At 34.5% G+C, this 14,959-nt stretch overlaps 1 protein-coding gene and 1 long non-coding RNA gene across 11 annotated transcripts in view; one reads left to right on the forward strand and one right to left on the reverse strand.

Annotated features, from left to right (window-relative positions):
- The window catches only part of SOX6 (SRY-box transcription factor 6), a 665,852-nt gene that overhangs the window by 88,544 nt on the left and 562,349 nt on the right, over nt 1–14,959 (forward strand). The window lies entirely within an intron of this gene.
- Nucleotides 13,796–14,959, reverse strand: part of LOC144294605 (uncharacterized) — a 102,525-nt gene continuing 101,361 nt past the window's right edge. Inside the window, exon 5 of one of the 3 annotated variants that reach the window (XR_013361951.1) lies at nt 13,796–14,581. This is a non-coding gene — a long non-coding RNA (uncharacterized LOC144294605). The remainder of the gene's footprint in view (nt 14,582–14,959) is intronic. The other 2 variants (XR_013361952.1, XR_013361949.1) reach the window with 2 other exon arrangements.

Consider the following 14,959-nt stretch of genomic DNA (forward strand, 5'->3'; position numbering starts at 1 on the left):
TAATATACATTGACTTTAACCATTTCAATATTTTCTGTACTTTTCAATTTTGTTAGATTACATATTTAAGTTTGAAAAAATTCTCTTGTGAGGCAATTCATATACACTTTTTCACTATTTACAAACAGCATTTTATAGTACAGTACAACTAAAACCGATTGATCTAAGAGCTATTTTTTAAAATATAGTTTAGGGGTGCATATATATCAATTGATGTTTTTGAAGTCAAGTGAAACATTCCATCTAGCTAATGTGTCTGAGAGTACCATATCAGGCACAGACAGGTACTAGAAATGATAAAACACAGATAACATACAGCAAGATGATTCGCAGATGGGACGTATTATCTGCTGTCACGAAGTTAGATGGGTCATATTCCTGTTTTTTATTTTTTTATAAAATTAATCCAGGTTATTTCAGAATTACCAAGTTATATGGGTATGTGAGAATAGATTTTATTATAGAAGTCTGCTAATAAGTGAACAAATATTCATTGCTTTTTAGAGGAAGAAATGGATTGTCTTTGCATTTGAATTGCTTCTTGTTTAAGAAATGTGGCTCTCTCCTATTATTTTTTCTTAAATAAGAAAATAATATATTGAATATTCTATGTTTTCATCCTAACTCTACATTTTCTACTGGTTAGATTATATTCTGAATCTCAGTATACTCAAGTAAAAAAAAAAAAAAAAAAAAAAAAGGCTGGCACTCTGATATAGTCTGTCTGTGAAGAGCAATTTTTATTGGATGTAAGTGCATTTTAAATATATAGCATATCTTTTTTGCCTGATATTCTTCAACTGTGATCTGAGAACTAATTGTTTTGGTGAGAGTTATATCTGAAACTTTCATCATCCTTTCATTACATATCCTTTATCCATTTATAGGAAGAGCGTTTTTATTTTCCTTGTTCTGTGGAAGAGGGTAAAAGCTTTTTAGGTAATTATTTTGTTTAGACATTTAGCCAAACTGGAAATAATTTTAAATTTGTGTTATGATTTTTTATAGAGCTTTTCAAGTTTTAAGTATGCATTGTCATAATTTGGATAAAAATATCAATTGAAGAATGTGGGTGGAGGTTTTAAGATGGAATATCATTTAAATCTACTAAGGCTCTCTCACCTCCAAAAAAGGGTACGGTCTGTTTTTCCTCAAATCTGTGGTCGTCTCAAAAAAGGGAACATGAAATCCTAAAACCTCAGAGAAGCAGTATCAGTTCAGTTCTTAACTGTAAATCCTTCATATCGTTGCTCAAAATATCCAACTTTACACCAATATTAGCCATTCTTTTTATAGTGACACCATGCTTAGTAAAAAACTTCTAAGCACTGAGGTCAGGTGTTGAGATTGGATTCTAGTTTATTTTTTATGAATCAGATAAAGATTTCTGTGCATGAGACCATATGTGAAGATGAGAGAACAAGAACATTTCCATATCAAAGGCAATATATCTGAGGCTGCATGGTAATTAAAATGCAGTGGTTTGGACTCTGTGCACTAGCACTTAAGCAGAGCATTGCCGGGACCTTGTGCATCATGCAGGCGGTTGCCTCTTGCATACTTCTTGAAATACACTTATAATTTTGTACAAACATTTATGCCAGTCCACACTTTTCTGTAGATAATTTGTATTTCATCCAAACCATTCAAAGTAGAAGTTATTTTTTGAGCTACCCCCTCATTATGGCTTTTGTGCATCAACTATTTTTATTCTAGTTGTTTGTATTTCCTTTTACCAGAATGATGCCTTGTTTATATTCAGAATTTCTTCTTGCTCCTTTAAGACCCCTTATGTATCACTCATATTTTACTATCCACTCAGAAAACTTTCATTTTTAGGAATGATGTGAATGATTTCCTGAGGTTAGTTGTAGGTACTGTGGTCTATTATAAACTAAGGAAATACATTTAAAAAAAAATCAAATGTCCAGTTATTTGTACTTTATAATACTGATAGGTTTAGTAATCCTTCCTAATTGCTCAGCATATAATGTTGGAAAAAAAAAACCCTTTCAAATTGCTTAAAGGATTCCAAAATATTCTTCTTTACCTTTTAATGGCATAAAAATGTGTAGTGGCATTCCCTTTTGTACTACTACAACTGAAAAACAATCATTTGAAGCTATAGAGATCTTTATATTTATCTAGAGAGAGTTATCTTCTTTGCATTTATAGGGAGTTGTTTGGCTTTATTTATAAAGAAGTGGGTTAGTATCTTAACCTGTAATTATTTGGGGATTGAATAGTGAAATTAGAAAAATCTAACAATTGATAGTCCAATGTTGTATATATTTCAGAAAATTTTGCATTTTTGGTAACTAGCTTAAATTTGCTGCTCTGTAATTTTGTAGATTTTCTATTTCCTATTTGCTTTTTCTCTATGAACATTCTACTCTGGCACATGTAGTAAGGAATTCACTGGTATATTTTATTTGCTAAGCTACACTGGTTTATAAAGCTTTTTAAAGCTTTCTTTGGATTGAAGCAGTATGTATTGCAGAAGCCTAATGTGATATTGTGAAATTCTTTAAGGGTTTTGTATTTTAAACTATTTTGAATCAAAATTACTTAAGTGTATTGATTTAATGCTTTTCAATGATGACCTGTATAAATAAGCTTAGTAAATATAAGGTAAATTCAAAGCACGTTATGTGATATGCATATTAGCATCTATGCAAATATTCTATATTCTCTCATATCAAGTTATCCCCTTGATCTTTCTTCTCTAGAAATCTCACAAGATAACCCTTTACATGATCTATTATCCCTACTGCCTTCAATAATTTGTTGTTTCTAGTCATCTTAAAGAGATGAATTGAATTGTCTATCTTTAATATATCCATTCAAATGCAAAAAGGGACTTTAGTGCTATTTGTGATTTTGACTTCACTGAGCACAATCTCTTCTCTTCTTTGAAAAGTAGTTCTTTAAAAGTAGACAAAGAAAATTAAAGATGCTTTACTTTCCACGACTACACAAGTACAATATGTGGAAAAAAGAAAATGTAACAGGTTTTTTTTTTTTTTTTTTCTTTAAATAAGGAGCATAGATTTCAAATGGAACTCATTCGGAGACATGGTTGCAAATATTTCCTTTCATACTTTAGAAACAGATCATTGGGTAACATGATTGAGCACTTACTAAGTCCTAGGCACCCTGAAGGGCATTTTTGAAGTCACAAGTATTTTTTTTTTTTTAAGGATTTTCCTTTCTATTGAAGATTTTTGATATTTGGTAGGTGGGGAAACTTAGCTGCAGTTGTCATGGTGCTAAGCAGGTCATTGGTAGAACTGGAGAAGAATGCTCCTAACTAGGAGAGAATAATCCATCATTCTTTCTTGGGAAAGAATATCAAAGGGCAGCAATGTTGTTATTTTCTCAGAAATAATCTCCAGCTATCTTCATGGGCATTGAACCTTCTATTTAGAAGTCAGCCGCCCCCTCTACCCCCAATATATACTTGATGTAATCCCTAACTCTCCATTTCTTCATCTCTAAAATGGGAGTAATAAAAATATATACGTCATAGGATTATTGTGAGGTTTAAATGAGATAAATGAATGTAAACCACTAAGCTCAGGGCTAGGTATAACATGAATATTTAATACCTGTTGAAGTGGTATTATTATTGAAGTGGTACTGTGCTTATCATTATACAGATCTGGCTTCCCATTTCAGCTTCCCTGTGTACTTACTATGAAATCTTTGGAGAATTACATAGTCTGTTTCTTTTACTCTTACATGAAATGTGATGATATGTGTTCCTTCCTTTATTTCCTAGAAAAGAGAATTCATTAGTAGTCTGGCAGACTTGGGATAAATGCAGAGATTGGATGTCCGGCTCTCGAATTTGAGAAAATTCCAATTCTAAGGCCTGTAAGGGATTTTGAAAGGTCATTTCATCTGTCATCCTGCATCCTCCAAGGGTGTTTCGATCACCCCTTCTCCATTCTAATCAGTTAGGAAACTCTATTTTGAACACCTGCAAAGAATGAGATTTTATGATCTTCTTGATATCTATATATCTATATATATATCTTAGAAATTTTATTTATTTACTCATGAGAGACACAGAGAGAGGCAAAGACATAGGCAGAGGGAGAAGCAGGCTCCTCACAGGGAGCTCGGTGTGGGACTCGATCCCAAAATGGGATCACGCCCTGAGCCAAAGGCAGACACTCAACCACTGAGCCACCTAGGCATCCCAGTTTATGTATATTTCAGTGATTAACACCAGAAAGTTCTTTGTATCAAATATACACATCTTAATCTGCTTTCTTTTGGTTTCATTTAAAGAAAAAAAATGGAAACATGTATTCTTCATTTGAATGATAGACCTGCATGTGAGAAAATAAAAATTAAACTTTGAATTTTTATTTCTTGAATCTTTCCTTTGGAATCTTATTTCCTAAACTAATTTAATGACCTTGGATAAGTTATGCAACCTCTTTAAGACTTGATTTCCTAATTTTTAAAATGGGGATTGTGATAGAATTCATCAGATGATAGGGTTGTTGGGAATTTCAGTTTGGAGAGACTGTACATAGAAGTTCATAGAACAGTTCTGGACAATGGAATCAGGGTTACTTGACAATAATTATGTGATCAATAGAACTTGGCATGAAAAGGCTAATTTTTAATTCTCTTACATTTTGTAGAACGCCATTTTCAAAGTGCTTTCAGATTCATTGCCTCATTCAATAAAAGTTATGCTGAGTAGATAACCTTACCAGTCATACTGTCTAACTTCCTACTTGATATGAATAAATGTTTCAATTGGGTTTTGCTTCAGGGTATTATTCACTACAAACAAAGCTTGTATGTCATGAATCAGGACTGGCTTTTTTGGCCCTCTTTTTTTTTTTTTTTTCCTTCCCCCAGTCTCTTCTATATAATGTCAATGTTCATTTATTTTATCTTCATACTTATTTCCAGAGCCAAACCAGTGCTGCATTTCCCATATACCAATGTATAAATGAATAATATTTTGCTGATCAGAAGCTTTAAATATCAGTTATATATTCCAATTAGTAAAAATGAGAAAATGATTTAGTAGTAATTGTGGCTAGTTTTATAAGGCAACTCTCTCTCAAAATATGGGGTTCATGAGGGAGGATTAATGAAAGGATCCTTGGCTGGGAAGAGATGGGAACCACTTGATTACATGATTTTAAAGATGAAAAATGCAAAAAAAAAAAAAGATGAAAAATGCAATGAAGAGGTATGAATATAGGTAATTCTATGCAGTGTGCTGGTTGTTTTAATGGAGATAGGTATAAGAGCAAAAGTACCTATGTAAGGAAAGGAAAGCTTCTAGTAGGAGGCGGCCTTTGAGCTGTGAATTAAAGAATGTTTAAGGATAGTTTATTTGAGGTAACATCCTGAGGAGCATTGGACATGTGGGAAACACTTGATACCATTACTACTTTTTAGTTCTGACACCGAAAGGTCTCATAATTATATCTTTATGACTCCTAGAAAGGCCATCTCTGATCATGAATGTGATGTAGCCATAGGCCAGCAGCTTAACTGATACACTTCTCTTTCTTAGCTCAGTTTTGTGGTCAGGGTCATTATGAGTACATTTTTAAGGTATGGGGGAGAATTTTCAGATTACTGCTTTTCTTTAAATACATTAAATAAGTATTAAAATTAAAGTAAGTGACTTATTAATATATGACTGGATGGTCAGTACAGTGAGTTAAAATCTCATATCTTAGCTATAAAAAAAAAAACTTTTTTCAACTGGCAAGCATGATCTTAGAGAAAGGCCAATATCTGGAAATTCTTAGATCTGTGTGTTGTTTCTGAGTTTCCTTTATTTTGTTATAGGTCTTTAGGCCTCACATTTGTCATTAAGTTTTTCTAACTAGAGAGTTGGCATTTTCCTAACTTCTTTTTTATTGAGGGATAATATGAACATAAAATAATCTTCAGAGTGATTCAAAAGTTTTGGAGGAAATAGAAATTATTTCACAATGATGATAATGAACAGTAGCAAGAATAACAGCAACTGTCCTTCTCTACTTTTGACTACTCTCAAATAGGGATGCTAAATCCACTTTCTTCAGTTTTGTAATCTGGGATCTTATGTTTTCTTATGACTTTTTGAATACCTTTTCTCTGAGCCCACAAGACTTCTTTGCTGTTTTTGGCTTGGAAGTTTTCTCGTGTTTTATAACTTGTTTCTTCAAATCAAACACACCTATTGAGATTTTTGCAACTTCTAAAAAGGACTTGATGGTCACATAGGCTGGAGAAGTTATGGCTCTGGTTTCTAATCACCTGACTCATTATCTTCCTTACTGGGGCTTTGGCATACTGGACACTTGCAGTGTTGACCATGACATGAATAATATGAAATCTCTCCATTAGAAAGAAAGGCTCAGAGGCTAAGCAGGAAAAAAAAAAAAGGATACAAAAATTCTATAGAACAGTTTAAAAACATCTCGTTAGTTATATTAAATTGGTTATGAGTCTTAAAAGAACTTTCCTTTAGAACTTTCAATTGAGTTCTTTAATAAGAAGCAACCCCCCCCCCACCAAAAAAAAGAAAATGAAAATTGAAATCATACAACAACTGAACAAAGCTTAACTAACTTGGAATGCAGCAAAGTAGTTTAGCTGAATCTCAGGAACATTTATTACTCTGGAGTCTGAAGATCCAAATATACATTGGAGGAAAATTGGACTTTTAAAAAATGTCTTAGCTGTTGTTCTTTCCCACTATAAAGATTGAATTGAAAATAGATATACTGAAGTTTAAAGAAGAATTTCAATATTGTAACAACTAAAATTATAATATTTAATTTTTATTTTTAATATAATATTCTAAGACATTATTAGAAGAAAATTTCAGCTTTTCATGGGTTAGACTCTTTAAACTTTTGCAGACAACAGTTCCAGAGAAGACCTTCACTTGTACTTTTGTATAGGTTTATGTGATTTATAGGTATGCTAAAGTAGGGTCATGGTCATGTACACTGAATTTAAATTGTATAGCATTTTGTAAGAGGCTTATTTTCTCTGAGGCAAATATATGTAACAGCCTAAGTTAAGGTGGGACTTGTGAATTTGGGCACTTAATTCTTCTTTATGGCATGGTGGGGAAAGAATGAAAAATAGCTCAACTTTCAATTAAGACAGCTTGGGACCTTTTTCATAGGTCATCATAATTAGCCATGTCTTAGTTGTGTAGTTTTGTGTTTAATTTCTTCGTTATGTTCACAAAGAAGACTCATTAAAGTTACCAAGAGCTATTTGAATAAAGTATATGGAAAAGTATACCCCTTTATATTGTATGCTAATTTTATCTTCTGAATTTTCTTAGCACCACTCTTACATCGTTGGGTTATTTTATTCTTCCTTTCTGATGTGCATGTACAGTAGTTTCTATTATTAATATGCCAAATAAATAGGACATATGAATCAATGTCCTTTAAATTTTATTTAGGCTATGATTATATATTCTCTAATTTTGCTTATTTAATACAATTTACATCTGATAGAATTTAAAAACACAAATATAATTTTAGTAAATTTAGTAAGGGGGCATTAAATTATTTGATCATCCTAAATTGTTTCATGGCATCCATTAAATAAGTTTAAATATGTATATTGCTAGTGCATCTTAAAAGTAAATATGTTGGATTATTTATATAATGTTTGTTTGAATATCTTCCCTGATTGATTAGAGTGAATGTAGCATTTTCAGTGGCCGAGGTGAAAGGAGCAAAATTTAGGATGTTTAAAGAGAGAAGGAAATAGAGATATTAGGTGGTTGCCCAAGGGTAACTTGAGAGTATTGTTGGTAGGGGTGAAGCTGGAAGAATTCCTCTGGCAAGATCATTTTAAGGCTTATTTAGGGAGAACTTCTAACTATAATAGAATTCTGTAACAGGATAGAATTGAAGAGTCTTCAAACTTTTTGGATAGAACAGATCATCAGCAAAATGTTTATGAGCGTGCATCCTAGTGCATGTGCATATTTATTTAAAATTATATATGTGTGCTAGTGTGCTAATATATCCTATAAAATAATCATAAATTGATATTATAAAGAAAGATATATAGATAAAATAAATAATATTTTAAAACTAACTGTGGTTTTCCCAAACTCTGTAATTTAACATGCTTTGTTATTTTTAAAAGTTAGTTTAACACTTTGTGATGAAATAATTTATAAGCTTGGTTCTAAGTTCAGTTTACTTTGCTACATGGTTTTAATGCTGCCATAGCTGAAAATTATACCTCAAAAAGAAAAATAGATCCAAATGGAAGAAGTACATCATTATTTGCACTTGCTAAATTGTGTACTAATTTGTTAATCCTATTCACAAAATATGCAAAAATTTGTTAAAATCTTCCCTGATGGCAATCAGTTGTTTCTGGCAATGAAGTTGAAGATATAGCATTTTAATATTTTTAATAAATAGACTCAAAACCCATTGAAACTCTTTGGAACACCATTAAACAGGTTAGAATATTCTGTTGCCAATTTTAAATTGAAAACAGATGAGAGTTTTTGTAGATGATAGACATAGAATTTTTGGTAACAAAATCACACTATGATGGAATCGTTTCCAAACATATGTTTTCAAAATACTTTTTCATAGCACAAATCTGTTTTGAAAAGCATTTACTTTCTCATTTGATAAAATCTCACCTTTACTTTGAAGACAGATTAAATTTTTTTGGATGGTTTGTATGTATGTAAGTACCTAGTTAGCTAGCTAGTTAGCTACTTTGTAACACACACTTAACATCTACTTGCCTCCTGTACGTACACTAGGTTTTTTTCTTTTTGTTGTTCCTAATCCTTAAGTTTGGAAACTGTGCGATCAAATAAGCTGTGGAACATCTGGGTGGTGCAAGCAATCCACATGGTTACTACTTCCCATCTCATTTCAAAGCATTGTAAAGATTATACGATGTTTTACAGGTCTGTTTAAAAAAGTAATTGCATCATCATTATAGTACTTGGCTTCAACATTGTGTCCCCATTGCCTGGCTATGAGCGACGTATTTAGTGAAGTCCGTGGTGCCCTCTCTGTCATTTTATGTCTGTTTTTTTCCCCCCCCTTTAGTCCAGCTAGGGTAACCATTCCACCAGTGGTTATACTTAGCCAGTTTCCTCTAAAAATTATTTTTAGTTAGAAAAGTAACATTGTTGAGATTATGTCTTCTTTGGTACTTATTATAGTGGCTCACTCAAATGTAGCACTTTGCCTATCAAATATGGCAAACTGAGGCATGTTAAAAATATATACATTCATTTATCTGAAAAAGAGGCATCCTACACATGTGAGTTTTTTTTTTCAGATATTCAGCCATGTTTTCTATGCAACTTCCAATACTGTGGCACAATCCCAGAGGATGTAATTCACATATCATTCTAGGTAAATTGTTACTCAGAGCTGTGCACTGTGAGAGCTCTAATTTTTTAGCAAGGGAGTTTATTTAAATTTGTTGCCATTTTGTTTTCTGTGTATCATTTTAGCCATTTTACTAGTAGCAGAGGAACATGCGCTTTTCTAATAGTGTAGCTTTTTGTCTTTTTTAATTAAGGAAATTCAGAAGAGGTTTCTAAGCATTTAACATTAAGTTTCATGAAATGTTGTAAGATATAAGATTGAGAATTGCATGATTTTAAACATTGCTGGAAAAATTGTAGGCATTACAAAAATTTATATCTATATGCTTAGTTTCAAAATGTCTTACTGATTGTAATAGCTTCATATTCTTATTATTTAATATGTCAAAGTACAACAGGATAAGGTACACTGTTGGTGATACTAGATATCCTGTAATGTGGCCACCAAAGGGCTGCTCCTGCAGTACAAGTACTAGTTTAGCCTTAGTTAATGTCATGAAGGCCTATATTATTAATATTATCTTCAAACTGTATTCTCTGGGAGTATCATTTTAAACAGCTTGAGCATTTGTTTACGGTTTAGTTAAAAACTAGGTATTATTATCCATCATCGCTTTCCTCTCTTTCCTCTGGTATGGGACGTGACACATTAATGTTTGACATATAAACCCAGGTGTTAATTTGTTAAATTTAAGTAAGGATTAATTTTTCTTACCTTTAAAATAAGTATATATACATCAGTGTATTTATAGGATACTCTTGGGATGTGTGAGCTCACTTTGGACAATAGAAATAGAAAAGTAAATGGGAGAGACAGGTATGGGTATGATGAGTCAAAGAGGAAAAACATAGTTTCCAAAGAACACTCTCCTGGGACAGATCCCTGTGAAGAATGTAGCCAACCACTGAAAACCTAAGACAGGGAGCGGGGCTACAGATTTATCAGCACTGAGGTTCAGAAAACAGTAGCGTGGCATTCTCACAGCACTCTAGTATGAGAGAGGGAGCAGACTTTAAACCATCTTTTTAAAAAGTTTATTTAAATTCAATTTAATTAACATACTGTATGATTAGTTTCACAGGTAGAATTTAGTGATCCATCCGTTGCATATAACACTCAGTGCTTATTACTTGAAGTACCCTCCTTGATGCCCATCACCCAGTTACCCCTCACCTCCAACAACCCCCTCAGTTTGTTTCCTATAGTTAGGAGTCTCTTGTGGTTTGCCTCCCTCTCTGTTTTCATCTTATTTTTCCTTTCCTTATGTTCATCTGTTTGGTTTCTTAAATTCCACATACGAGTGACATCATATGATATTTATCTTTCTCTGACTGACTTATTTCCCTTAGCATAATACCGCCTAGTTCCATCTGCATCACTGCAAATGGTAAGATTTCATTCTTTTTGTTGGCTGAGTAATGGTCCATAGTGTGTGTGTGTGTGTGTGTGTGTGTGTGTGTGTATCTCCCATCTTTTTATCCATTCATCTGTTTATGGACATCTGGGGTCTTTCCATATCTTTTTTTCCCCCATATCTTGATGTAAGCCATTTTTTATTCTTCAAGGCAAAACAGTTTGTTAACATAAAGGGGTCAGCAAGATTCCATAGTTAAGTTGCTGGAGGATCACTATTTCCCTGAATGCTGAGGCCCTCTGTTGCTTCCTTACTCAGCCTTCCTTGGATTTAGATACAATTAGAGCAGAAGATGGGGAAGGTGAGAAGGGCAGGAATAAGACATGGTTACAGGCTAGCATGGTCTTTTTGACTCTCTCATTTTTCTCTTTTTCCTTTCTCCCTTGATATACTTGTTGGGCAGCGTGGTGTAATAGTAACCCAGTTTGGGAGGTTCAGCTCTGCCAATAAACTTTGGGTGACTTTGGCTAATAGACTTCTTTCTAGGAATTAGTTTCTTTATGGGTAGAATGAGAAGTTTGATGATCTCCAAAGAGGTTTCAGCTCTGACATCCTGTTTATACTGTTCTGGGATAGAACTCTGTGCTGCGTCTCCACAAAGAACTTGCAATGAAATTCTCTGTTCTGTAAGTCAGTCTCAAGGTATCATGTCTACTCTGCCTTCTAAAGTGACAAATGGCTAAGAATTTAACAGAATAAATGAATTTATGCTTGTGGACACATGAGCAAAAATTGTAATATTTTTAGCTTCCCTTCACTTTCCCAGACAATTTGATAGAGTGCATTTCCATAGTGTGATCCTAGACAGTGCCCTTGCTTTCTAACCTAAAATGGCTAATAAGAACTTCAGGAAGGAAGTGTTAGCATCTGAAGGGTTGTGTCTGTGAAGGAGGTTGGGCTGGATGAGATAGGCAGGGCATTGGGACACAGCCATCAATTCATTGCATGTGTTTGGAGAGGCTGGCAGCAGTGGCCAGTGCCAGGTTTTTTGAATATGGTTTCTGTCACCAACGGAGTTGGCTGTCTTTGAAGTCTGTTAGTTAACCTCTTCCAGAATCTTAGAGTACAACTAGCACTCAAGAGGAGAAGGATAAAGGAAATTCTAGGAATAAGAATACCCTTCCCCTCAATTTTCAGTAAGAATTGAATTATCCTCTTCAAACAGTTTTTTGAAGCATCTAATACATAAACAGATTTCAGATTTTCCCATTTCCTCTTTAGTACCTATTCACTGCCATGGATAGAGGCAATATTGAGTAATGAAATAGATGCATATCACCAAACATATATTGGGCAGTTGCCATATGTCAGACATTTTTGGATGCTTTCATAAGATAGAGATAATAACCTGTATCATAGTTTTTGAGAGGTTTCTTTCTTTCCTTTTTTTTTAAAGATTTTATTTATTTATTCATGAGAGAGAGAGAGAGAGAGAGAGAGAGAGGCAGAGACATAGGCAGAAGGGGAAGCAGGCTCCACTCAGGGAGCCTGATGTGGGACCTGATCCCGGGACTCCAGGATCACGCCGTGGGCTGAAGGCAGGTGCTAAGCCACTGAGCCACCCAGGGATCCCCTGAGAAGTTTAATATATAAAACACACTTGGAAGAGTGCCTGGTTTGTTGTAAGCTCTCATTAAATATTAGTGATTATTATTTTATTACTTCATTTGCACAACTCTAGGAGGTAGATGTAACTATCCTTATTTTATACTCAGAAAAAGTAAGTGTTGGAGAGAGAAAAGGACTTGCCCAAGGTCACATAGCTATTAAGTGGTAGAAACATAATCTAAACCCAGATGTCCTGGCTTGAAGTCCCATAGTATTTCTGCTGTAATAGAGCTGCCTATAAGAGGCAAGTAAGTCATGAGATTTCCCACAGATAAGCTACAAACTAGATAATCAGGAGCTTGGATAACCAGGATAATCAGGAGCTGAACATATTATTATGTGATGTTGAATTTCAGTAGGTTCAGTTATTAAAGCCATCCTTGCTTTTCATGGCCGGTGTTAATGAAAACTTCTGTTGTATCAGAACTGTATCCTCTCTGCATAGTTCTAATCTCATTCTTACATAGTTCAGATGTCATGGTTTGATCTTAGTTACTATAAAACCTTGCAAAGTGAGGACCTAGCTCCCAAATACACTAGTTTTGGTTAACACAGTCTAGTGCAAAGTGAGGACTTCCTGTATTTCAGTCAGCTTCACATTCACATACAGCAATTCCCAATACTCTTTCCTTTGGACCAGTTAGATGGTTTATTTCCATTTGATGACCTATTATCTTTTGTGTTGTTTGGCTTACAAGGTTCTGTTACTGCTAAGGGAGAGAGCACTGTGTGGTATAAGTAAGGTCTATGAAGGTCACTGATGAGTGGCTCTTGGCTTTTAGGAATACCACCTTTATTGTATGAAGCAATAGATCTTTCTTTGGACTTAGAAACACTTGTTTTCTCTACTTTTTATTTTTTTAAAACTTTCCCCACTTTCCATTACATGTTAAGTTTTGTTGTGAGTTGATGTGTTTCTTTCTGTCTGTTCTAGCAATGTAAAGGGACGCCAGTGAGGCCAATTATCTCTCAGTTGGTGTTTTATATATTGTAGTAGACAGTGAGCAGCCATCAGGCAAGAACTGGATCTATTTAAATTTTTTAGATACAGATACTTAAATTCTTTTTTAAGCACTTAATGATTTCAGCCTTAAGACAGATGCATGGGTTGCCTCGATGTCAATTTTAGGGCAAAATAATATTGAAAAATACTAGTGCTTTGAATTTCCTCCTATCCCCCAAATTTAAAACAATTTCCTTCCTTTGAATTTTTATTGCTGTCCTGCCTTCTCTCCCACATTTAAGATTGTGTTTTTAAAATCTGTTCTTAGTTTTCTTTGTCAAGCATTCTGAACAGTAGAAATCCTTTGCTGACTCTAACTTTATTTCTCTTACTTGTACAGTGCTGGAGAATCAGTTTGGGGGTGGAATGAGCTTGAAACATTGTGGCTAAGAGCATATTCCACCACTTTCTAGCAGTGTGAACATGGGCCCGTTACTTTAATCTACTTTAATCTGTAAAATAGTACCCACTTCTCAGTGTTGTTTTAGGTATAAGTGAGTAAATATAAGTACTTTGAACAATGCTTGGCACGTGGTGGGTGCCGTGTAAGCATTATATATCATTAAAGTGAATGCTTTTAAAAGGAGAATCTGGCCCAAAGCGAACAATATTAAAAATACTTCATTGAAGGGGTAAAAATGAATACTACTAGGATGTGATGTGCCATTTCCCCAACACAGTGACTCTACAGTACTGTTGAGAGGGAATACTGTTTTATAGTAACAGGTACTTTGAGAATCTCTTCAGCTGCAAATCAACAAATCAGTTGGAATGAACAGTCCTTTATTGTAAGGCCAGTATCTTCATTTTTGAATTTCATAATTTGTGGACATGAGGTAATTTAGGTATAGAATGAGTTTGGGTGTGAGTTGTCTCAGGGCCAAATTTGTGACAATAACCAAAGAAGCAATGGTGAGCTTAAAGAGGTAGCAGGTAACAGATAGGGAGCTTGACCCAGGAGGCATCCTCCAGGGAGGACCCAGGTGCGACTTGGCTTGGTCACTGATTACAGACCTAATCTTTAAGTCCTAGAAAGTTACAAGTAGAGACAGCTGGCTGAGATTGGGGTGGAGTTCCCATCAAAGCTTTTTTGGTGCAGGTTTCTGTGTCCTGTGGACCCGGAAGGCATCCTCCAGGAATGGGTCATGGATTGCCCGTTTGACCTCCAGGTCCAGAAAGTTCCTAGTGGAAGCAGCAGATTGGCTATGTTAGAGATAGGATTTGAACCCAGATTTGTCTGATGGTAAAAGCTAAGCTCTTTTACTAATGACTTCATGATGTTTCCGTGATGAGGAGGGCACCAGTGGAGAAAGACAGTGCAGGCATCCATTAGTTCAGTATTTAAAGGGATAGATGACGTGCAGTATCTAAGAGGGCAGCTGTGAAATTAAAAGGGTTGCCTAAAGGCATCAATACCATGGTGATGTTGCTGGAGGAGATGGCAGTGGTATGGTAGTTGTTATAAGCTTTTGGGTAGATTAGAATTTGGGAATGCATTTCTATGTATTCCTATAGTATTTATACCTCAAATCATAGACTCACCGTCTTTTCCTTATGGAA

This window comes from Canis aureus, chromosome 23 (genome assembly GCF_053574225.1).
Source record: "Canis aureus isolate CA01 chromosome 23, VMU_Caureus_v.1.0, whole genome shotgun sequence".
Taxonomy (NCBI): Eukaryota; Metazoa; Chordata; class Mammalia; order Carnivora; family Canidae; genus Canis; species Canis aureus.